This window comes from Artibeus jamaicensis, unplaced genomic scaffold (genome assembly GCF_021234435.1).
Source record: "Artibeus jamaicensis isolate MK-2021 breed Jamaican fruit bat unplaced genomic scaffold, CSHL_Jam_final scaffold_461, whole genome shotgun sequence".
In the NCBI taxonomy this organism is placed as follows: Eukaryota; Metazoa; Chordata; class Mammalia; order Chiroptera; family Phyllostomidae; genus Artibeus; species Artibeus jamaicensis.
In genome coordinates this window covers 12,128,303-12,153,036 of record NW_026522045.1, presented here as the reverse complement: position 1 = coordinate 12,153,036, position 24,734 = coordinate 12,128,303, and positions in this window count along the sequence as shown.

Genomic DNA, 24,734 nt, shown 5'->3' with positions numbered 1-24,734 from the left:
CCAATCCAAAAGAACCTATGCACCCCAATGTTCATAGCAGGACAATTTACAATAGCCAAGTTTTGGAAGAAACCTAAATATTTATCAGTAAATAAATGGATCAAAAAAACTATGGTACATTTACACAATAGAGTTCTATGTGGCAGAAGGAAAGAAGGAGCTACTACCCTTTGAGACAACATGCATGGAACTGGAGAGCATTATGCTAAGTGAAATAGGCCAGGCGGTGAAAGACAAATACCATATGATCTAACATTTAACAGGAACCTAATCAACAAAACAAACAAACAAGCAAAATATAACCAAAGACACTGAAATAGAGAACAAGCTCACAGTGACCAGAGGGGAGAGGGAAGGAAATTTCAGGGGAAAACGATGAATAGTTTACAAGTTTAAAGGACATATGCACAACAAGGGGGAGTGGAAATTGAAGGGAGGTGGGGAGGGCTGGGGGTATGTGCTGGAATGATGGTAAAAGGAAGAAAACTCTATTTTAACAACACTTAAAATTTAAAAAAAAAAGAAAGGCCACACACATAGTGCAAAGAGTTAAGACATGGCCCTAAGTACTAGGATATTATTGGGACAATTTTATGTTTTACCAAATTGGGACAATATTATGTATTCTGTGTGGAAAAATATATATTAAAAAACAAAGATAATAATCAAAACTCATAACTTCCTAATTATTTCACTACATTTTAAAAAAGATTTTATTCAATTAGTTTTAGAGAGAAGGAAAAGGAGGCAGAAAGAGAATTAGAGAAATATCAATGTGTGATTGCCTTTCTTGTTCCCCTACTGGGGACCTAGTCTGCTCTGACTGGGATCAAACCAGTAATTCTTTGGTTCACAGGCTGGTCTTCAATCCACTAAGCCACACCAGCCAGGACTATTTCACTACATTTTACCACCATCTCTATATATATCCTTAAGGCTACTCATAACTCTTATATCTGTATGTTGGAAATAGTATATAGTGGTGTGCTACTGTGTATTTGTTCTCAAGTCAATGTTCAGTGATGTCATTATGTCATGTTGGCAGCTTGCAGCATGGTGGCTTGACATTGCTCCAAATAGTCCCAGAGTGGGACTATTTATACCATGAACATTAGCAAATACCACAAATTGAAGATTTTCCCTCTGAAAAGTTGGTTGTTAAATATTTACCAGAACACCAGTAGTCAGTGGCATTGCCCTTGTTCACCAGGAAAATAGGCAACCCAATAGCATGGAATGGACAGGACCCACATGCCATCAACTGTGAACTCATATTAGTGTATGAGTCCTTACCTACAGATCAAGGATTTCAAACCCCCCACCTCCCCAACAGAAAGTGTCTCTGGTCTGAGATGACAAAGCAATGTGAGTTCATAAATATCTACCTGCTTTCTTTCATGTGCCAGTCACTGTTTTCAATACTGGTGATATACAATGGGGAACCCAAACACCCCAGAATTTATTTATAAAATATTGGGTATTCTTACATATTTAAAGTTCAGTCATCTTCAAAGTACTGTCCATTTGACAAAATACACCTATCGAGACTTTTTTCCCCACTACTCAAAACAGTTTTTGAACTCTGATTTTGGTGCCTTTTAGTGCTTCTACCATTTTTTGTTTCACCTCTTCTGCATCCACAATATATTTCTTTTCTAGGACTTTTTTCATCCAGGGAAACAACAAAAAATGTTTTGCTCAAGGTGAGATCGGGTAAATAGGGAGGATGAGGCATGGGGGCCATGCAGTTTTTGGTCAAAAACTGCTGAACACTCAGCGTGGTATGAGCAGATGTGCTCATAAATCACCCATCATAAAATGGGCAAACATGTTGAAAGAGCCTTCAAAAAAATACATGAAATCAAATGGAGCCTCTCACAACAATGTCATCTGGTGCACTGATGCAGATGCATTTCTAGAACACTCACCTAGTGGGGGCAACCTGTACTACAAGTAACCCACCCTCCAAAAGATAATTCTGTTTTTGGGGGGAGTCACTCCTCAGAGCTATAAACAAAATGACTAACTTCCCCACCTTCTTGGAGTTTTCATTATGGTTGTATATGGTAAAAGATAGAAAATAAACAAGTAAGAAAACATAATTAACATGATTTCATGGAGTCCCATGAAAGACATGGTTGGGGGTGTGTGGGGCAGTTACTTTGGATTGGGTGGTCAGGAAAGGCCTCTCTGATGGGATCTGAATGATAAGAAGGCATTCATGTGACAATTCAGGGAAAAATATTTCAAGAGAAAGAATATGTGCAAAAGTCCTGAGGCAGGAATGAGCCATCCTTGTGGTTAAGAGGGGAGGTTCTGAGCTCAGTCCACTTGGGATTAGTGGCTCTACCATATGCTCTATGACCCTAAGAAAGTAATTAATTTCTCTGTACTTAGGTTTTCTTATCTTTTAAAAAAGATTTTTATTTATTTATTTTTAGAGAGGGTAAGGAAGGGAGAAAGAGAGGGAGAGAACTATCAGTGTGTGGTTGCCTCTCACACACCACCACTGGGGACCTGGCCTGTAACCCAGGCATGTGTCCTGACTGGGAATTGAACCAACAACCCTTTGGTTCACAGGCCACACTCAGTCCACTGAGCCACACCAGCCAGGGAAGATTTTCTTACATTTATCATAGGGATAATAATAGAACATGCATCATAAGTAGTTGTAAGTGTTAAATAAAATAATGGATGTAAAGAACTTAGCATAGTGCCTGACACAAAGTAAGTAATCAATAAATGCTACCTATTATTACTATTATTTTTATAAATATTTATTTGAAATATTTGGTATTTCTTAAGGCCTTATTTCTAAACCACTGTGAGTTATGATCAACATACACAGGTTTTTGTATGTTGATCATATCTCAATAAAGTATATCATAGAACTGTACACTTGAAACCTACATAATCTTATTAATTACTTACCCCAATAAATTTAATTTAAGCAATCTTAATAGATGGAAAAAGCTAAAGTACATATTTAGTGTGCATAAGTCGATGAGTCTGAGAATAAGTATGCTACCATGAAAACATCATCAAAATCAAGACCATAAACTTATCCAATGTATCATTGGCAAATATGTTTTCCCATACAGTGTGATCCCTTTTCATTTTGTTGGTGGTTTCTTTAGCTTTGCAGAAGCTTCTCAATTTGATGTAGTCTCATTTGTTTATTTTGTTGTTGTTGTTTCCCTTGCCCTAGGAGACATATGGGCAAAAATATTACTACAAGAGATATCTGAAAATCTACTACTGATATTTTCTTCTAGGATTTTTATGGTTTCACAACTTACACTTAAGTATTATCCATTTTGAGTTTATTTTTCTATATGGTGTAAGTTGGTGGTGTACTTTTATTTTTTTGCATGTACATGTTCAATTTTGCCAACACCATTTATTGTAGAGATTGTCTTTATTCCATTGTATGCTCTTGTCTCTTTTGTCAAATGTTAATTGACCATAAACATGTGGATTTCTTCCTAGGCTCTCTATTCTACTTCATTGATCTATATGTCTGTTTTTATGCCATTACCATACTGTTTTGATTAGAGAGGCTTTGTAATATAGTTTGATATCAGGTATTATGATACCTCCAGCTTTGTTCTTCTTTCTCAAGATTTGAGAAGCTATTTGTTATCTTTTTTTGGTTCCATATAAATGTTTGAAATATTTGTTCTACATCTGTGAGAGGATGTGGAGAAAAGGGAACCCTAGTACAGTATTGGTGGGAATGCAGACTGGTGCAGCCAGTGTGGAAAATAGTATGAAGTTTTCTCAAAAAATTAAAAATGGAACTACCTTAATATCCAGGGATTACACTTCTGTGAATGTCCTAAGAATCCTGAAACACAAATTCAAAAAAATATATATGCACTCCTATGTTCATAGCAGCATTATTTACAATAGCCAAAATTTGTAAGCAGCCCAAGTGTCCATCAGTAGGTGAGTGGGTAAAGAATCTGTGGTACATTTACACAGTGGAATACTACTTGGCTCCAAAAAAGAGAAAACTTACCCTTTGCAACAGCAAAAGGACCTGGGTGGACCTGGAGACTACTGTGCTAAGTGAAATAAGCGAGGTGGTGAAAGACAAATACCACATGATCTCACTTACATGTGGAATCTAATAAACAAAATAAATTAACAAACAAAATAGAAATAGAAGCATAGATACATGAAACAGACTGACAGTATTGGAGTGGAGTGGGGGAGGGAAATTGGAAGAAAGAAGGTGAAGGGATTAGCCAACTAACCTATATGCATGGTTCATGGACCTCAACAACAGTGCAGTACTGGCCTGAGAGAGGGGATAGTGGGAGCTGGGTAGAGTCAGGCAAAGGGGGAAAAAGTGGAGGCAACTATAATAGTGTAAACAAGAAAAAAATAAAGAAGAAAAAGACCATAAACTTATTCATCACCTCCAAAACCTTCCATCTTGTATCCATTATATTTTTTTATTTACTTAAAATATTTTTAAGGCCTGATCAATGTGGCTTGCTTGGTTGGGCATTGTCCTGCGAAGTGAAAGGTTGCTGGTTCAATTCCCAGTAAGGACACATGCCTGGGTTGCAAGTTTGGTTCCTAGTCAGAGCATGTACAAGGGCAAATGATCTATGTTTTTCCCTCACATTAACGTTTCTCTCCCTCTCTTTCTTTCTTCCCCTCTCTCTAAAAATAAATAAATGAAATCTTAAAAAAATAAAATATTTAAAAATATTTGCTCTGTTCCATGGTAAAGGCACTTAACATAAAATTGACCCTCTTAGCAAAATTTTAAGTATACACTAGAGTGGTGTTAATTATAAGTCCTATGTTGTACAGTAGATCTCCAGAATTTATTCATTTTGCATAACAAAAATTTTGCAGCTTTGACCTACACCTCTCCATTTCTCTTTTAATCAGCACCTAGTAACCACTATAACACTCTCTGGTTCTAAGAATTTTACTATATTTCCTCATAAAAGTGAGATCATGCAGTATTTTAATTTCTGTGTCTGGCTTATTTCATTTAGCATAATGTCCTTCAGTCCATTCATGTTGTCGCAAGTGGCAGGAGGTCTCTCTTTTTTCAGGCTGAATAATATTCCATTGTATATGTATGACAATTTCTTTATCTAGTTATCCACTGACAGAAACTTAGGTAGTTTTCATGTCTTGGCTATTATGAATGATTCTGCAATGAACATGGGAGTGCAGATATCTCTTCAGATCCTGACCTCAATTCCTTTGGGTATATATCCAGAAGTGGGATTGTGGAATCAAGTGGTTATTCTGTGTTTAATATTTTGAGGAACCTCCATACTGTTTTCTGTAGTGGCTGATCCGCCTTACATTTCAATGTATTAGTAATATTATTGAAATCACTCTTAGAAATTCCTTGAGGAGGGGATCAGTAACCAGGAAGATACTCCAGTAAGCTGTGTATGGAAGTGCCCAGACACTGGTGCCATGACCACCCTTCCCCTGATTCCTCAGCTTTAACTGGGTAGAAGTTTTCAAAGTGGTCATCTCCTGAAAAACTCATGCTTTCCAATTTATAACAAAACAATACAGTTATCCAGTGCCTCGTGTTCCCCCTAATTCCTGGATCACACAAAACACTGCTTACTCTAATGGATTTCAGGACAGCAAGTAGAGAATATACCCTTACACTGAAGGCACAGCTGTTCTTTTCAGCCTGGACTCCAGGGCTCAGGTTACTGCTCAGTTATATATTTCACCTTAGAAAATAACAATAAGGTACCAACTTTCTGCAGGGAATCATTTCCTTCCCTAAGCGAGACCCAAGTTTGCTTTCTAACTTGGAAAAATGGAGAGTTCTATATTTAACCTGAATCAAAATGATTCCAACCTGTTCATTATCACCTATGCATGCTATTTCCAATCTCTGGAACCAAGTCTATGAGGCATTACTATAAAATTGAACATCAGGGGACCTACAATTGTGTTCATTTTCTGAAAGATGATAAATAGGCGTTGCACCTCATTCAAGGAAAATTTACCGTAATATGATTTGTCTTGAATAATATCTTGAATGCATCATAGCACCTAGTAGAATGGAAGAGCATAACATGGTTTAGCATAGTTGTTCAGAGCATGATTTCTGTAGTCAGACTACCTTAGTTCAAAACCAAGCTCTTCCAATGACTACCTATCTGACTTTGGAGTAAATTACTTAAGCTTTCTGTGTCTTAGTTATTTAATCTATAAAATAGGGACAAGAGGATTTCTGGTCTAGATGGTGGTGTAAGCAGACATAGCTCAGCTCCTCCCACAACCACATCAAAATTACAACTAAAATATAGAACAACCATTGCTCAGAACCCTCAGAAATTGAGTTCAGTGGAAGTCTGACAATTATGGAATTAAAGAAACTACATCCATTCAGACTGGTAGGAGGAGCAAAGATGCAAAACAGCTGGCCCCACACCCATGTGTAGTGAATAAAAATTTAGGAGGGCTATTTCAGGAGTGAGGAGTTCCAGACCCACACCAGGCCTTCCATTCCAGCTCAGGGTTCCAGTGCCATAAAAATAACTCCTCAAAACTTCTGGCTGCAAAAACCAGCAAGGATTGAGTTGGTAGATGAAATGCCAGAGCCCAAGTGGTTCCTCTTAAAGAACTCACACATGGACTCACCTACTCAAACTCACTCCCTCTGAGATTTAGCAGTGGGGTAACAGCTTGAAAGGCACCAGTGACATAGGGCAGAAACTTAAGTGGCTGGATACAAGATGAGCAGAGGTCACTGTCCCTTTTCTAAACCCTTCCCCTACAGAGCCACAGAGCTGGTGCTGTATCTGAGACTCCATCAGCCTGGCTAATACTGTTTGACCCACCCTGGATATCCCCTGAGATTTCACCCCACCCAATTTACAGGCCCACCTAAGCTGCTTTTCCATATAAATGGCTGTCTTGGCTCATGCTTCAGAACTTCCTAGATCACAGGTGGCAAACACAAGGCCCGCAGGCCAAATCTAGCCCTCTGCATTGTTTTATCCTGGCTGGCATCTTGTTTTTACCTGGTGGCAGCACCAAACTCTCACTTAACTGTTGAGTAGTTACATTTATACAATCCTAAAGTTACATTCAGACCTTTGAAAACAACCACAAAGCTGACATGGCCACTGGTGAAAATCAGTTTAGCATCCCTGTCCTAAATCCTCTCAAACAAGCAACAGCTGGCCTCAGTAAGTCCAAGGTCCTGCTAGCAGCAGCCCCCCTAGATTCACAGCTTGGCTTCACCTGGGAATCCCCAAAACCAGCACAAGTAGCAACCACCTCAGATTGCTTTACAGCTCAGGCAGGATGGCTCAGGGAAAAACACAGGTGGGGGCTGGTACTTCCCTGCACCATCTAGGAAACTACAGAGCCTGTGCATCCAGTGGGCAGCTAATGACCATGTCAAAACACCACCACCCTGCCCCTACAGAGCTGATCCTCCCTGGAGGGTGGAGGTTAGTGGTCAGTGGGCACAGACAATCCTTGCAACTGACTGCCCTGGGTAAAGCCCTTCCACTGACCTACCAACAAGCATCAAAACTCAACTACAAGAAGAGGATGTATTCAACCCACATCAAGGGTACACCTTAGGTGCCCAACTAGAGTGATTGATAGTGGAGGTTATGCCACTGAACCCTATAGGACACCTACTACATTAGGTCACACTACCAAGGTATGGAATCAAAGCAGCTCTCCCTAAAACATAAAAACAAACACATGGACACTACCAAAATGTAGAGATAAACAGATATGGCCCAAATGAAAAACAGATCAAAACTCCAGGAAAAGTGCTAAATGAAATGGACATAAGCAATCTATCAGATGCAGAGTTCAAAACACTCATTATAAAAATGCTAAAGGAAATTAGTGAGGACCTCAGCAGCATAAAAAAGATCCTGTCAGAAATCAAGGATACACAAATTGAAAGAAAGAATAATTTAGAGGGAATCAACAGTAGAGTGCATAAAGCCAAGAATCAAATCAATGATTTGGAGCACAAGGAAACAAAAACAAGAACAAGAAGAAAAAAGAAACCAAAAAATGAGGCTAGAATAAGCAGCTTCTGGGACAATTTTAAGAGGTACAACATTCACATCATAGGAGAGCCAGAAGAAGAAAAGAGAGGGCAAGAAATTGGAAATCTATTTGAATAAATAATGAAAGAAACTTCCCTAATTTGGTGAAGGAAATAGAAATGCAAGTCCATGAAGCACAGAGAATCCCAAATAAGATGGATGCAAAGAGGCCCACTCCAAGACACATCATAACTAAAATGCCAAAAGTCAAAGAGGGAATCTTAAAAGCAGCCAGAGAAAAAGAAGTATTTACCTATAGAGGAGTATCATGAGACTGTCAACTGATTTCTCAAAAGAAACATTGCAGGCTAGAAGGGATTGGTAAGAAACATTCAAAGTCATGAAGAGCAGGGACCTATAGCCAAAATTGCTCTACCCAGCAAAGCTATTATTTAGAATCAAAGGGCAGATAAAGAGATTCCCAGACAAGAAAAACCTAATTAAGTTCATTATTACCAAGCCGCCAATATATGAAATGTTAGAGGTACTTACTTAAGAAAAAGATCAAAACAATGAACAATAAAATGACAATAAATGCATATCTATTGGCAATTGAATCTAAAAATCAAACTAAGTAAACAAGAACAGAGACAGAAACATGGAATGTTTTGATGGTTGCCAGATGGGGTGTGTGTACAGGAATGGGTGAAGAGTTATAAGGGTTAAGAAATACAAATAAGGCCCTGGCTAGTGTGGCTCAGTAAACTGAGTGCCAGCCTGCGATCTGAAAGGTCACTGGTTTGATTCCCAGTCAGGGCACATGCCTGAGTTGCGGGCCAAGTCTCCAGTTGGGGGATGTGAGAGGCAACTGATCGATATAACCCTCACGCACCAATGTTTCTCTCCCTCTATTTCTACCTCCCTTCCCCTCTTTCTAATGATAAATAAATAGAATCTTTAAAAAAAATAAATACAAATAGGTAGTCACAGACTAGCCATAGGGACGTAAAGTACAGTATAGGAAATGGAGTAGCCAAAGGACTTTCAGGCATGACCCATGGACATGGACAATGGTGGGGGGATTGCCTGAGGGAGTGCGGGGTGCTGGGTGAGAGAGAAAAATCAGGACAACTGCAACAGCATGATCAACAAAATATAATTAAAATTAAAAGTAGATAAAAATAAATAAAATGGACAAGAATAAGATCAAGGTCATAATGAAACCTCAGTAAATGTTAGTCAATATTTTAATAATCAACAACTTTATTCTTTTTAAATTGAATTTATTGGGGTGACATTTGTTAATAAAATAATGTAGGTTTCACGTGTACAATTCTATACGACATCAACTGTATATTGTATTTTTCTGTCCAGAAAATATCCAGCCATGTACTTTGAAAAAGAGACATTTATTGAAGAAGATACAAGATACAAGAAACATCGTACATAAGACAATGATGCCTCAATCCTTTTCAAACTAGACATCTTGGGACCTCACCTACTTCTCCTACCATCTCTTCCACTGTTCATAACACTCCGAATCTTTCGTTGGAATCACCATCAGCTGCCCCATCATATTTTCCTCAATCTCATCAATGGTCAGAAATCTCTTCCCTTTCAAAGGTGATTTTAGATTTGGAAAAAGCCAGAATTGTAAGGCACCAAATCTGGGTTGTAGGGGGAGCTGAATCACCTGCGTAATTTGATGTTTCACCCAAAAACTGTACAAGATGTGATGTACGAGTGGGTACATTGTTGTTATGAAGCTTCCCATCACCAGTTGCCCATATCTGCGGCCCTCTGAATTTCCAAATCTACAGAGGAGTGTTGATGCCTAACACAAAATTTGATACTGAGTCTTTGCAATATTTGCTCAGTCATTTTGAATGTGATGGTGACACAGTACCCATGCTCACTCAGTGGTGTCTACCACCCACACTGACTAGTTCAGCGAAGTCATTGTTCACCCATGTGCATTTCAGTCAACTCTTTTTGGCTGCCAGGTTACATACATGTCTCACAAATTATTCTCGTTATACTGACAATGGTAGGAGGTTTTGCAGACAGAACTTGCATGTTCACCACCCTGAGTCAAGTGTCCTTCCATTACCATTTATGCCCTTTATACCTTCTTCTACATTCTTCTACCCTCCTTTCCCTCTGGTAATCACCATACTGTTGTCTGTGTCTATTAGTTCTTTTGTTGTTGTTGTTGTTATGTAGTCCCTTCACGTTCTTCACCCATCCCAGAAATCCCCCCTCCCCTCTAACAGCTATCAGTCTGTTCTCTATCCAGAGTCTGTTTCTGTTTTGTTTGTTAGTTTATTCTGTTTATTAGATGCCACATATGAGTGAAGTCATATGGTAACTTGTCTTTCTCTGACTTGCTTATTTCATTTAGCATAATGTGCTCCAGGTCCATGCATGCTGTCATGAAGAGTAATATTTTCTTCCTTTTTACAACCAAGTGTTTCATTGTATACCATGCCTTCTTTTATCCACCCATCTACTAATGAGCACTTAGACTGCCTCCAAATATTGACCATTGTAAATAATAATGCATGAACTTAGGGGTACATATATTCTTTCAAATGAATGTTTTGGGTTTCTTTGGATATATTCCCAGCAGTGAAATTTTGGGGTCTTAAGGCAGTTCTGTTTATAATTTTTTAGGAAACTACACACTGCTTTCACAGTGGCTGCACCAGTCTGCATTCCTACCAACAGTGCATGAAAGTTCTCTTTTCTCTCACTTTCCGGTGCTTGTTGTTTATTGATTTATTGATGATAGCCAAACATCTTAAATGGCCTCTTGAACAACCTGTTCTATATTTGGATGACATCCTACTTTACTTTGTAATTTGATTTAAAAAACAAAGCAAAGCAAAACAAAACAGAAGCATGGCCTGGTCAGTCCAGTACTACCTATAGGTGTATCACCCTTGAATCTACAATGCAGATTCCAAAATTTTAGTCCAGAATTGGAATTCTTTTTTTCCCCATCTATATCTATAGGAAGGTCTATTGAGAAATAAAAGCTGTATATATTTAAGGTGTACAATGCTATGGTTTGATATATCTATCCCTCAGGAAATGATGAGCATGCTCATGTTAATTTATACATCCATTACTTCCTACAGTTATATTGTTGTTTAATGTGGTGAGAAAACTTAAGATGTACACTCTTAGAAAATTTAAAATACGCAGTGTGATATTATTAACTATAGTCATCATCCTGTACATTAGATTCCAGAACCTGTTCTTCTTATGATTGGGAGTTTGTACCCTTTGACTAAATCTCTTTATTTCCCCCTTTTAAATATCCTTCCTCTCTGTGGTTCTGAGTTCTACTCTTTTAGATTCCACAGGTGAAATTCCTGAGCCAGATTCTCTCTGGCCTTGGTATCAACCTTCCAGGAGTAGAATCCCCTTAGATCAGTCAAGGATCTCCATAAATGCCTAAAGTTTACAAAATACTGATGAGCATTTATTCACCATTTCTCTGCCCTGACATTGGTAATGGCGGACCATTACCTCAGGGTTCTTCTAATCTCTGATCATAGCTGTGACCATAAAGACTCTGTTGACTTCTTCTCTGGTTCTGGTCTATCCAACTAGGCCAGAACTGGACCCTGGTGAAGCTGATTCCTCCAGCATCATTGTGGGGGGCCATTATATTACAGAAGAATCCCAGTAACAGGGCCAATTTCTCTTGTTTCTAATTCTCCATGGAGCTTGTTTTGGGCATCTTCAATGTCTTTGCAAAAAAAGCTACTGACCATCAAAACTTTTTTAGAGGTATATTGTCATATCCTCAAGGCCCCCAGTGCTTGGTGACAAAACTCTCAAATCACTGAAATCTAGAGCAACTTAGACATTGTGACTGCTGACTGCTGGTTTACCCTCAAGGCACATTAAGCATATATACCAGCAAAGCAGAGGTACAATGAACTAAGAAATATATTTGGGAAAATATGTTTTAAAAAATAACACCAAAATATCATCTCAAGAAAATTGCTCTTCTTTGGGCTTCTCTAACACCAATTTATAGTTTAGTATATTTTGTATTTTCAGTTATAAATGTGGAAAATACACTTTTGTATATTATAGCTGTAAAGGTTTCATCTAACCCCCCACATGTGTTGCTTTACTGAAATGATTAGACATTGTCATTTGCTATAACTCAATAAATCAGAATTTCCAATGGTGTCCTGGAGTCTGAAGTACTATGGGATTGGGATGCAACTTTACCCAAGAAAATTTAGGCAACATGAAATATTGTGGTTATCAAGACTCAGCCATGAATAGCAGAGGTGGTTCATCAAGGGCCACAAAGTGTTGGCTCTGTACAGTGGCACCTCTTTGAGTCTCATGGTTGGCCCAAAATGGCAATGAATGCCTACCTCCAGACATTATTCCATCTGTCCAGCTGATTGTGGCTTATATCACACCTTAACTACAGGGCCTATAGGAAACCCTACAACTCATAGGAAACTCTCCAGAATAACTTGAACTCTGATACCTCTATTTAGGTCATAGATAGGCCCAGGCAACTGGAAGACAGGTTTCTTCCATTCCTGAATACCAAAGTTCTCCTGGTAAACCATCACACTCAAGTTTGTTTGCCTTTCCCATGGCCCTGAAGCCATCCTTCTTATGATGTTGGGCACCCTAACAAAAATTTTTATAATATATCCTGACACTGACTTCCATCCATGGCAACCACCATTCATTTGTTCAAAAAACATGTAGTAAATGATGATCATTTTAGACACTGTAGAAATAGTACTGAAAAGGAACAACAAAGTTCTTGACTGCATGGATGTTAAAGTCTAGGAAAAAGGAAACCAAAAAATTAAACAAAAAATCATATGAATCAATCAATATGCAGATGTTTATACATTCCACCAAGAAAACTAATAGAGCAATGTGGAAAAAAGTAATATGTAGGAGTCAACTCTAAATAAAGTGATCAGTAAAGACTTCTTTGAGGAAAGGAATAAGACATACAAGGAGCATGTAGGCAGAGGGAAGAACAAATGCAAGGATCCACTGGCAAGAAAGGGCTTAGGTTTCAGAAACAGAAGAAGAGGTTGAAAGAAGAGGTGAGTTGGAGACTAGTATGAATTGAAAATGTAAATGTAGGCAGAGGCTATCACCACTGTATTTATCATACAAGGTCTTTGCTTCTGTGGACTTCTCAACCATCTACCCCAGCCTCATTCATATGTGTACCATCCACTTACAGAGTGAGTCAAAGAGTTTAATCATTCATAAGCCCAATGTTAGAATTTATCTGTTGATATACCACCTACAAACCACATGACTGGTCCACCTACTTCATCATGGCAGAAGTTGTCGTTAACATCTCACTGGATTCTTGTTTTGGAAACCCCTTTCACAGCAAATACAGTTTTTTGTTGCTGTTGTTGTTTCAGAGAACTTTTTTTTTTCAATTTTCATTCTATATCTCCATTACCATTTAGTCCTCCTATAACTCATCCCCCCTGCAATCCCCCAATGTTGTCCATGTTCATTAGTCCTTTTACTGTTTTTGCTCAATTCTTCTACCCATAACACCTGCCTTAGGTGTCATCCTGCTCTCTAGCTTTGAGTGTGTCCTATTTTGCTTGTTAGCTCAGTTTGTTCATTATATTCCACATAAGAGTGAAATCATATGGTATTTGTCTTTCTCTGCCTGGCTTATTTCATTTAGCATATTCTCCACTCTTTATTTCACTTGTAACATCAGGGGCATTTTTGTTGCCAGTTTGTACCTGAGGGAGCTTCAGAATGCCAGAAAGCCCCTAGGGCACATTCTGTAGGTCAAAGACCATTACAAAGGATAAAATGACTAGTACTGGGCACAGGGTGGGAAAGGGTTGATGGGGGAACTTGATATGGAAGATGATGTCTGGGTTGCCTCTAGACACATGTGCACTATGCTGTAAGCTCAGGGATCATTGTTTGAGACTTGAGACATCCATAAACAAACCTGTCACTCTCTGACACCAACATCTTTCTGACTCCATGCCCTCTAGCAGTATCAACCCTGTTCTAGATGTGTTCCCTGATACACTTGACCCACTAAGATCTCTCTTCCAGGGTCCAGGTGCATTCAGTGGTCCTTCTGGATAACCTATGATGAATCACACTATTATGGCACAGAGAGGGAAGGTAAATGGCTTGTATTAATGATAGAGCTAGGTTTGTACCTGTTCTGGTGGGAGGGTAAAAGCCAATGGACTGGGCTTGGAATTCTATGTCTCACCTCTGGTCAGCAGCAGACCAGGACTCTTAAGGCAAATGCAAGAAAATCCTAGGACCCACCACTTGTCAGAAGGAGTGTGGAAGTGAATAGTGCCTACTGCCTACTCTTGTTTTCTGTTTCTTGAAGAAACCCAATGGTGGTCAAGAGAATGGGATGAAAAGCTGTAGAAGTCACCTGTATTGTGGAAGTCCTTGCTCTAGACCTCCTTTCCCCCACACCCCCCAAGTACATAAACTCTCTTGCTTTTCTCCTTTTGTTCCTTCTCCTCAAATTCACTCCTTGACTCCCCTTTTTGGTTTAGACCCATGTGGATTAGAAACTTGATTCTGGACTACCTTCATGGCTCTGACCTGGAATTCCCTTAGGCCAGTGCTTCAAATAACTTCCCCTGGATTCCATTCAGTGCAATAATAACAATGGGAAAGAATAAAAGTAGGATGAGAAGAGGAGAAGTTAACAATTATTGAGCTATTACTAAGTATCACACACTGTGCTAAGCATTTTATGTTTGTTATCTCATTTAATCCTTAAAAAACTCTATAATTCTGGCCAAGATGGAGGTGTAGGTAGACACACTGTGCCTCCTCGCACAACCAGAAGAAGGACAACAACAAACGTTTTAAAAGGTTTTATTTATTTATCTTTAGAGAGGAAGGGAAGGAGAGAGGGAGCGAAATATCGATGTATGGTTGCCTCTCATGCATTCCCTACTGGGGACTGGCCTGCAACCCAGGCATGTGCCCTGACTGGGAATCAAACTGCAGTCCTTTGGTTCACAGGCCTATGCTCAATCCACTGAGCTACGCCAGCCAGGGCCAAAAACAACAAATTAAAAAACAAAAAACAACCAGAGCTGACAGAAAATCAAACTGTATGGAAGTCTGACAACCAAAGAGTTAAAGAAGAAACATTCATCCAGACCAGTAGGAGGGGCAGAGATGGGCGGCTGGGCAGAGAAGACTTGCACTAAGGCAGTGGCTGGAGAACCAGTGTAGGCAAGGCGGCAGCTGGTGGACCCGGCAAGGCAGCGGACTGTGGACTGGGTGGTCCCACATTCATGTGCAGATAAACCAGGAGGAACAACTAGGGAGCGAGATAGACCACACAACCCAGAGTTCCAGAGTGGGGAAATAAAGCCTCAAACCTCTGACTGAAAATACCTGTGGGGGGTTGAGGCAGCGGGAGAAAACTCCCCAGCCTCACAGAAGAGTTCCTTGGAGAGACCAACAGGGTTCTAGAATGTACACAAGCCCACCCACCCATGAATCAGCACCAGAAGGGCCCAATTTGATTGTGAATAGTGGCGGAAGTGACTGAAAACTGGTAGAGAGCGGAGCAAGTGGCATCGTTCCCTCTCAGACCCTTCCCCCTCATACAGTGTCACAACACAACAGTGATGTGGGTTGCCACAGCCTGGTGAACAACTAGGGCTGTGCCCCCTACTGGCATGCAGAGATTTAAAAAATGGCCAAAACAAAAGATCAGATCAAAGCTCCGAAACAAAAAATACAACTAAGTGATGAAAGATATCTAACTTATCAGATGCACAGTTCAAAACACTGGTAATCAGCATGATCACAGACTTGATTGAATATGGTCACAAATTAGAGAAAAAATGAAGGCTATGAAAAGTGAAATAAAGAAAAATGTACAGGGAACCAACAGTGACGGGAAGGAAACCAGGACTCAAATCAGTTTGGAGCAGAAGGAAGAAACATTCAACCAGAACAGAATGAAGAAACAAGAATTCAAAAAAAAAAATGAGGAGAGGCTTAGGCACCACCAGGACATCTTTAAATGTTTCAATATCTGAATCATAGGGGTGCCAGAAAGAGAAGATGAAGAGCAAGAAGTTGAAAACTTATTTGAACAAATAATGAAGAAGAACTCCCCCAATCTGGCAAAGGAAATAGACTGCCAGGAAATTCAGGAAGCTTAGAGAGTCCCAAAGAAGTTGGACCCAAGAAGGAACACACCAGAGCACATCATAATTACATTAGCCAAGATTAAAATGAAAAAGAGAATCTTAAAAGCAGCAAGAGAGACAGAGAATTACCTACAAAAGAGTTCCCATAAGACTATCAGCTTATTTCTTTTTATTATTATTATTATTTATTTAATTATTTTTAACTACAGTATTCTGTCTTACTCCCATCGCAGCCCACCTCCCCCATACCCCCCACCTCCCTCCCATTTCCACCCCCCTTACTTGTTGTCCATGTGTCCTCTAAACTAGTTCTTGTAAATCCTTCCCCCTTTTCCCCTGAAATTCCCTCTCCTCTCCCCTCTGGTCGCTGTCCCCCTGTTCTTTATTTCAGTGTCATTATTTTTATTTTTCTTGCTTGTTCGTTGTGTTGTTTAGCTTCCTGTTAAAGGTGAGATCATATGGTATTTGTCTTTCAACACCTGCCTTATTTTACTCAGCATAATGCTTTCCAGTTCCATCCAAACTGCTGCAAATGGTAGGAGCTTCTTCTTTCTTTCTGCTGCATAGAATTTTATTGTGTATATGTACCACAATTTTTTGATTCATTCATTTACTGATGGGCACCTAGGTTGCTTCCAGCTCTTGGCTATTGTAAATTGTGCTATGAACATTGAGGTGCTATCAGCTGCTTTCTCAAAAGAAACCTTACAGGCAGGAAGGGGCTGGAAAGAGTATTTGAAGTCATGAAAAGCAAGGACCTACATCCAAGATTGCTCTATCCAGCAAAGCTGTCATTTAGAATGGAAGGGCAGATAAAGTGCTTCCCAGATAAGGTCAAGTTAAAGGAGTTCATCATCACTAAGCCCTTATTATATGAAATGTTAAAGGGGATTGCCCAAGAAAAAGAAGATAAAAAATATGAACAGTAAAATGACAACAAACTCACAGCAATTAACAACCAAATGTAAACAAAAACAAAAACATAAAACAAATTAAGCAAAGAAGCAGAACAGGAACAGAATCACAGAAATGGAGATACCAAGGAGGGTTTTCAGTTGGGAGGGGGAGGTGGTACAGGGAATGAGAAGTATAAATGGTAGGCATAAAATAGATAGGGGGAGTTTAAGAACAGTATAGGAAATGTAGAAGCCAAAGAACTTATATGTATGACCCATGGGCATTAACTGAGTGGTGCGTGTGTGGGGAAAAGCTGGTGGGAGGGTGTGTGTAGGGCAGAGGGGAATGAAGGGGAGAAAAAAATGGGACTACTGTAATAGCATAATCAATGCAATGCATTTAAAAAAACTACAAAAAATGTTGAGGATCCATTTTATTATTTTGCGCGTAGTTATCTGTTGTCCCAACACCATTATTGAAAAGAGTTATCTTTCCCCATTGAATGAGTGTTGTACATATATCAGTTAACCAATTAACCATAGACTTGTCCATTTATTTCTGGATTCTCAATTCTGTTCCATTGATTTTTATGACCAACCTTATGCCAGTACCACATTAGTTTGATTACTGTCACTTTGAAATGTTTTGAAATTGAGACATGTGAGTACTCCAACTTTATTCTTTGTTTTTTTGGGGGAGGGGGTATTTGGGAGTACTTACTATTCCATTTGAATTATAAGATCAGCTTCTACATTTCTGCAAAAAAAAAGACTTGGTGTATTGATAATGTTTGTGTATCACTTTTGAGGAGTATTGCCATCTTAATATTATGTTTACCAACACATGAACACATGTTGTTTTTCCATTTATTTAGGTCTTTAATTTCTTTCAGCAATGTTGTATAGTTTTCAATGCACAAGTTTCGATCTTACTTGGTTAAGTTTTTGACTAAGTATTTTATCTTTTTTGATGTTATTGTAAATGGAATTGTTTTTCTTAATTTTCTTTTTAGAAAGTTCATTGATAATATACAGAAATTCAATGCTCACTTGAAATAAAATATTTCAAAGTTCTGCCTCTTCCAGGGCTAACTTGATTCTAATATTGTTAGGATTATTGACATTGGAGAATATCATATATGAATCTTCCAACTATTCTGAATATACTATCATGACCTTTGACTTTTGTAATACATAGGAATTCTCTGTCAACAAATAACTGTTATTCTACATCACTACCTAGAAAGAAGGTTACTATCTAGTTAGATGACATTCTCAATTTTCTTTTGGGCAAACTGTTAGATTTACTCATTTAAAAACATTTAATTCCAATATGTGAGTCAAGTTTCATTCAGCCATGATGTCAGGGGCCAAGTGACATATGTCAGCCTTTTGGGCTTGAAGTCATCTAAGACAATGTAGTCATTCCTTGTGATTTCTTGGGTATTAACAAAGATCCAATCTTTACTTATCCACCATGAATGTCTAGATTCATCAAACAAGAGAAGGAATTTGTCTGTATCTTCACCTTTATATCAACTCCTATTATCCTTTATGTTTTTGTCATCACCCAACCCTAGACAGAAAAAAAGCCTTATACATTCCAGTAAGAACCATTCTGTCTTAGAAGAACTTAGTGACTTCCATTTATACACTTATTTCTCTGGGAAGCTTCTTCTGGAGTAAGAGCTGTTTGATCATCAAGGCCACCTGACACTGGTATGCTCTCAAACCACTGCACCCTAGAGCATAAGAGATGGAGTCATAAAATTACCCTGCAGCAGATAAGTCCTTCTACTTTTTTCAGCCCATAATGTAAAAAGGAGCTACACCTCCATTTTTTTCCTTGATTTTGGGAATTCTCCTCCTTTTTGACCAGTTTATGGCCTAATCACAGCAGATCAACAACATGTGGCCTATAAAAAAATTTAGAGCAGAATTTCTCAACTGAGGCAGTATTTATGTTTGGGCCAGAAAATTGTTGTGGGTGGTTATCCTGGGCATTATAAGATGTATACCAGCATTCCTAGGCTCTACCCACTAAATTCTATTAGCACCTCCTTCCCCCAAACCACTCCATTTATGTCAACCAAAACTACTTCCAGATATTCTCAAATGTGCCCCAAGGGGCAAGTTTGCCTCTGGCTGAGACCCACTGTATTAGAGGAATATCTTTTATGCTTTACCTCCTACCAAAACATGACTGATCCACTTCCATCAGCACAACAGAGATGCATTCAAAATATTGCAGTCCATATTTCAAAGCAATCTCTTTCTTAGCAACCACAATTTTTGTTGATACAATGCCATATTCATTAGATTCATATGATCCTTGTAGGTATTAGGGGCTGTTCCAAAATACCTCTGCCTTGTAAGTATTGATAGGAAAAGAATGCCAATTAGTAGGAAAGCACAAGGAAAGACATCTTAATGGATTGTGCCATATGGTCCTATTCCATATTGCTTTCTACCATCCATTTATTCTAGAATCTGAATGGTTACTATTGGGGACTGAAGTGAAAAAGGTTGCCAACTCCAAGGTGATTCAGCTCTAGCAGACCTATGCCTATCCAACCAGTCTTGCCTTGCTGCTAGCATCCAAGTAAAAGGTCAACAACTTGAGAAGTGTGAGCTTTTAAATTTTTTAAAAATATTTTATTTATTTATTTTAGAGAGAGGGAGAAAAACATCAATGTGTGGTTGCCTCTCATGCTTTCCCTTCTGGGGACCTGGCCCACAACCCAGGCATGTGCCCCGACTGGGAACTAACTGGTGACCCTGTGTTTCAAAGAATGGCACTCAATACATTGAGCCACACCAGCCAGGGCGAGAAGTGTGAGTTTATTATGCAAATGGTGTTGTGTTCAAGAAAAGTTCTAGGCTTGGCACCTAGGAAGTGGTAAAGGGCAAGAAGCAATGAAAAACTTGAATGATGCCCTTAGAGGTGTGTAGTACACAGTTATGTCATAATAGTTTGCAGAGATGCATTCTAATCTCTGAATCCTTTCAGACATTTTATAGCCTTCTACTAGGCAAATTCTTGGGGAAAGATGGTTTATTCCACCTGGACAGAAGTCTGTAACAAATGAATAGTGTTTTTTTACACATCAGTCTTTTAACTGCTCCCAACATGCCTGTGCCAAAGACCCCAGTAAGTATCCAAATGTAAGCCAATTCTCCCAAGTTTTATCTTGCCTTTCGCCTGCTTTGAATCTCATATAATGCCTTCTCCTTATCCTACCTACATCTCCCAGCCACCACTCTTTCTCTTTGATCATGCTACTCCTGCCACAATGGTCTCCTTTCTGTCCTTGAACATGCCAAGTTCCTTTCTTGCCTCCAGGCCTTGGCACTTGCTGTCCTTTGCCAGAGATGTTCGTGCTCCACACACTTTACTTTCAGTTCCTGTTTATCCTTAAGATCTCAGTTGAAAGGTTTTCTTCAGAGAGCCAATAGAGGACTCCACAGCTTAAATTATTATTCTCTCCTGTATCCCACCCCACTCTTCTCTCTCATGGCATCCTATAGCATTGGGAACTGCTCTGCCTGGTTTCAGAAATTGTAAGTATGCCCCATAGCTAAGGATGAGTGAGCAACCTCTGGATTGCAAGCCACAAAGGAGACAGAGCTTGTCTTTGGTAGCAAACGCTGCCTCAGCTTACTCCCCTGTCCCCAAAAGTATGGTTGATGTTGATGACGGGTACAACTCCTCACAGCGAGGGGCAATCTAAGCCATACTTGATCACTTGGGAGTCCATCATGGAAGGACTCAGGGGATTCGAGGAAGAGGGAGTAATGGACCCTTGCCCCCTGGCTATGTGACATAACCTGAGTCCCCAAGTCATCTGGGAGAAGCACGTCTTGGCTCTAATCTTCTTAAGCCTGAAAACATGATGGGGAGGGGGTGAAGCTCCTTGCCTTGCTAGAGTGGTATTCAGGGAGAAATCTGGCATAAGAAACAATTCCTAAAAATCCTGTGAAATCTGCTTTGCTAAGAGTGCTTTCATTCATATGTTAAGGGTCTGAGCAGAAAATGAGTATGTCTCCCAAAGTTTCTGCAAACTCCCTTTCCTGACAGACACTGACTCAGACTAAGCCCTCAGGTTTCTTTGAAATGTTATCTAATGTTTGATCCTTGCCACCCTGTATTCCTGTATATTACAACCCAATAAAAGCCCCCGGAGGAAGTGGCTCCTGGCCTTTTTCCTCTGAGAAACTGGCCACCTCTCCTCCCCAAGCAGATCATGTCTTGGTAGTGTTTACTTTCATCCGTGGAGGATGGGGGGACTTGAGGGCAATGTCGCCCGCGCACTGCAGTTTGTCCTGCAGCACTTATCACCCTAATTCAGTTTTTTATTTAAGTCTCTTTTATTAGACTGAACACCGTAAAGGAAGGAATGGTGCTGACTTTTGTTCACCATTATATTGTATCCTCAGTGCTTAGCACAGTGTCAGATACATTATGTGCTCTCCAAAAATATTTTTTAGAGATTTTATTTATTTATTTTTAGAGAGAAGGGAAAGGAGGAGAAAGAGAGGAAGAGAAACATCGATGTGTGAGACATACATTGATTACTTTCCTCTTGAATGCTATCAAGCAGGGATATGGCCTGCAACCCAGGCATGCGTTCTGACTGGGAATCCAACCAGTGACTTCTTGGTTTGCAGGCTGGCACTCAATCCACTGAGCCACACCAGCCAGAGCCAAAAATATTTTTCAAATAAATTAATGTGTACAGTTTGAAGTGTCTTCCATATGAAACATAGATTAAATCACCTTGAACATTTACTTTTGAAAATATCAGCTGTCACTTAACTTGATTTCATCACCTTTTCCAGGGCTAATTTGATCTAAGATGGTTAAACTTTCTGATGAAACACAAATTAGATTATGTCATACCCTGCTTAAAATATTTTTATACCTTTCTGTGGCCTACAGGAAAATATCCAAACATGTCAGCAGGGTTGACAAGTCCCTCTGTAACAGTGAATTTCAAATATGTTTTACTGTGACCCACAGTACAAAACACATTTTACATTGCAACCCAGTACACACCTACATAAATATATGCATAAAAAAACCTAAAATTTTTATGTAAGAATTGTAACCTTTACAGCATGAAATGCATTACATTTTCTATTGTGTTATAGTCCATGTCATTTAATAAAATGTTGGTCATGACTCAACAAATTGATTTTACAACATAGTAATGTATTATAAGCTGCAGTTTGGACAATACTTCTGTGTGATCTGACTTCCATCTTCAGCCCCACAAACAATGCTGAACCCCTCACAGTTACCATCATGAACCAAGCCATCTCACCCTTCTTCATTGCTCCCCCCTACCTGTAGGACACTTACTTGTTTTTCAAAAGACATTTCAAGACTCACTGAAGCTGCCTGGCATCCCCAAGGAAAACCAACCACTCAACTTTTCTAGGCCTGTCTTAACCCTATTTTATCTTATCTTTATTTGATCTTTTACTTATTTATTCTTCACCACCAGTTTGGCAAAGTGAGAGTTTTAATTGAATGATGGAGAGCTTCCATTGAATGATGGAAGATTCTTGCTGCTTTCTTATCTAGTAAAGGCATTCAGTGATCCTTGGAGATCATTAGGTACCCTCATTCTGATGTCCATTTTTCAATTCTCATTATTTTGTTAATGAGCCACTCATGAAAAGGAAAGACTTGGTTTGGGTTCCAATGGAAGGAATGAGTAAGTTTCCATGCATTAAGTGGAGGGTATGTTTCTATACTTTTTCTTCCACATTATACATTTACCATTGGGCCTAGTATTTTCCCCCAGATGGTTAAGGGCTGAAGAGAGAATGTGAATGACCCAGATGGTGGTATCCTATAAGCCTGGATTGCATATTACAGTTGGTTTGAATTTACTGTGTTAGTATTAATTTGACATTTTATGCTCTTTATTGATTTTGGTTCCATTTTTGCCCTTTGCAATTAAAGATTGCACTTTGTTTCCTTGGCTTGACCTTCTGCACACCCTATATTTGAATTCTTGTTTTGGCCCTTTATGTTCCTGGCTGTCTCAGAGAGACAGAGGAAAATGGTTTTTGTTCCTCATAACTCCAGCCCTAACACTGGCTCTCTTGGCTAATACTACTAGGCCAAGCTTACCCCAGCCCCCCTGAGACAGTAAGTTCACATATAAAAATGGCTAAGATTGGGCCCCTGTCCTCAAGATACATATAGTTAAGAGAACATATTGAACATCTAGAACTATCCTTAACCAAACATCTCTGCTTTTGGTAACTGGTTTTTCCTAGCTGGAAGTCCTTATCATTCATGGGTCTTAGGCTTCTGGACTTTCAGCTGCCTCAGCTTTTTGTTTTGAACTTTGCACACAAATCATCCAAGGTGATTACAGAGTCTACCTAGCCGGGTATAAATGCAGTTTCCCAAAGACCTCTTTGGAACAGGGGTGGGAGCTCCCACAGCATTTTCTTCTACCTAGGGATAAGATATTATACCCATCCTTTCTAAGGTAGTGTATCACTGGGGTAAACACAGAACTATGAGTTCAGAATATTTGAAATAAACCTATGAATGAGGCTCCTTACCTCCTGTCCATAGATCCCGGTATTTTTTATGAAAAAAAAAAAGAGCAAATACAGTTGAGGAAATGTTGAGAAGCTTAGAATATCAAAGCAGTATTAAAAGTGGAACAAAACCCTTTTTGCTCAGCTCCAGAATTTCATATCAACTTAGGGGGCTGAGTGTTCACAATCCAGATCCTCATAGGGAACACATGATCTCATCTAAATCAGGGAGGAAATAAATAAAAGACAGAATTTCAGACTTTGTTAGGGTTAATTAATTGATTTATTCCCTTAGGAATATGTAATGCCTCAATGATACATCCATACCTTATGAATGGCACCATCTATAAGACTGAAACTGATTGGCTCCTTCAAAAACATATTGATATACTCCTAAGATCTGGTCTCACATGAGACTCTGATTTATGCACTTCTTGAGTGACTACAGAAGGACCACCAAATACATGGGAGATAAGATAACATCATTCTGCTCACAGCCTTAGTGAGATCATACATTATAGCCATTTATAATTCTACTTCTATACTGTTGACTCTCAAATTTATATCTACAGCCTGGACCTTTTCTTGAGATTCATTTCTCCAGCTACCTCTAACTTTATGGCTAATATAAGCACCTCTAACTTAGCATGTCCAAAATAGAACTCCATCTCTGTGCCCAAAATACTGATACTCTCAGAGACACCCCAGTATCAACTAATGGCAACTTCACCTTTCGAATTGCTCAAATTAAAAAAAAAGTTTGACTCATCTTTTATTCCTATAATTTTAATATTGCATTCATCATGCCAGCAAACCCTGTGTGCTTTGCTTTCCAAATATATCCACAGTCCAATTACTTCTCACCACCTCTCCTGTTTTCACCATGGTTCAAACCTCCACCTTTAAAAAAACAGCTTTATTGAGGTACAATCCATATACCATACAATTCACTCATTTAAAGTATATAATTGAATGTTTTTAGTATATTTACAATCCTTTTAACCATCACCAATATCAATTTTTTAAAGTAGAACTTTTTTTTACTGGGTCAC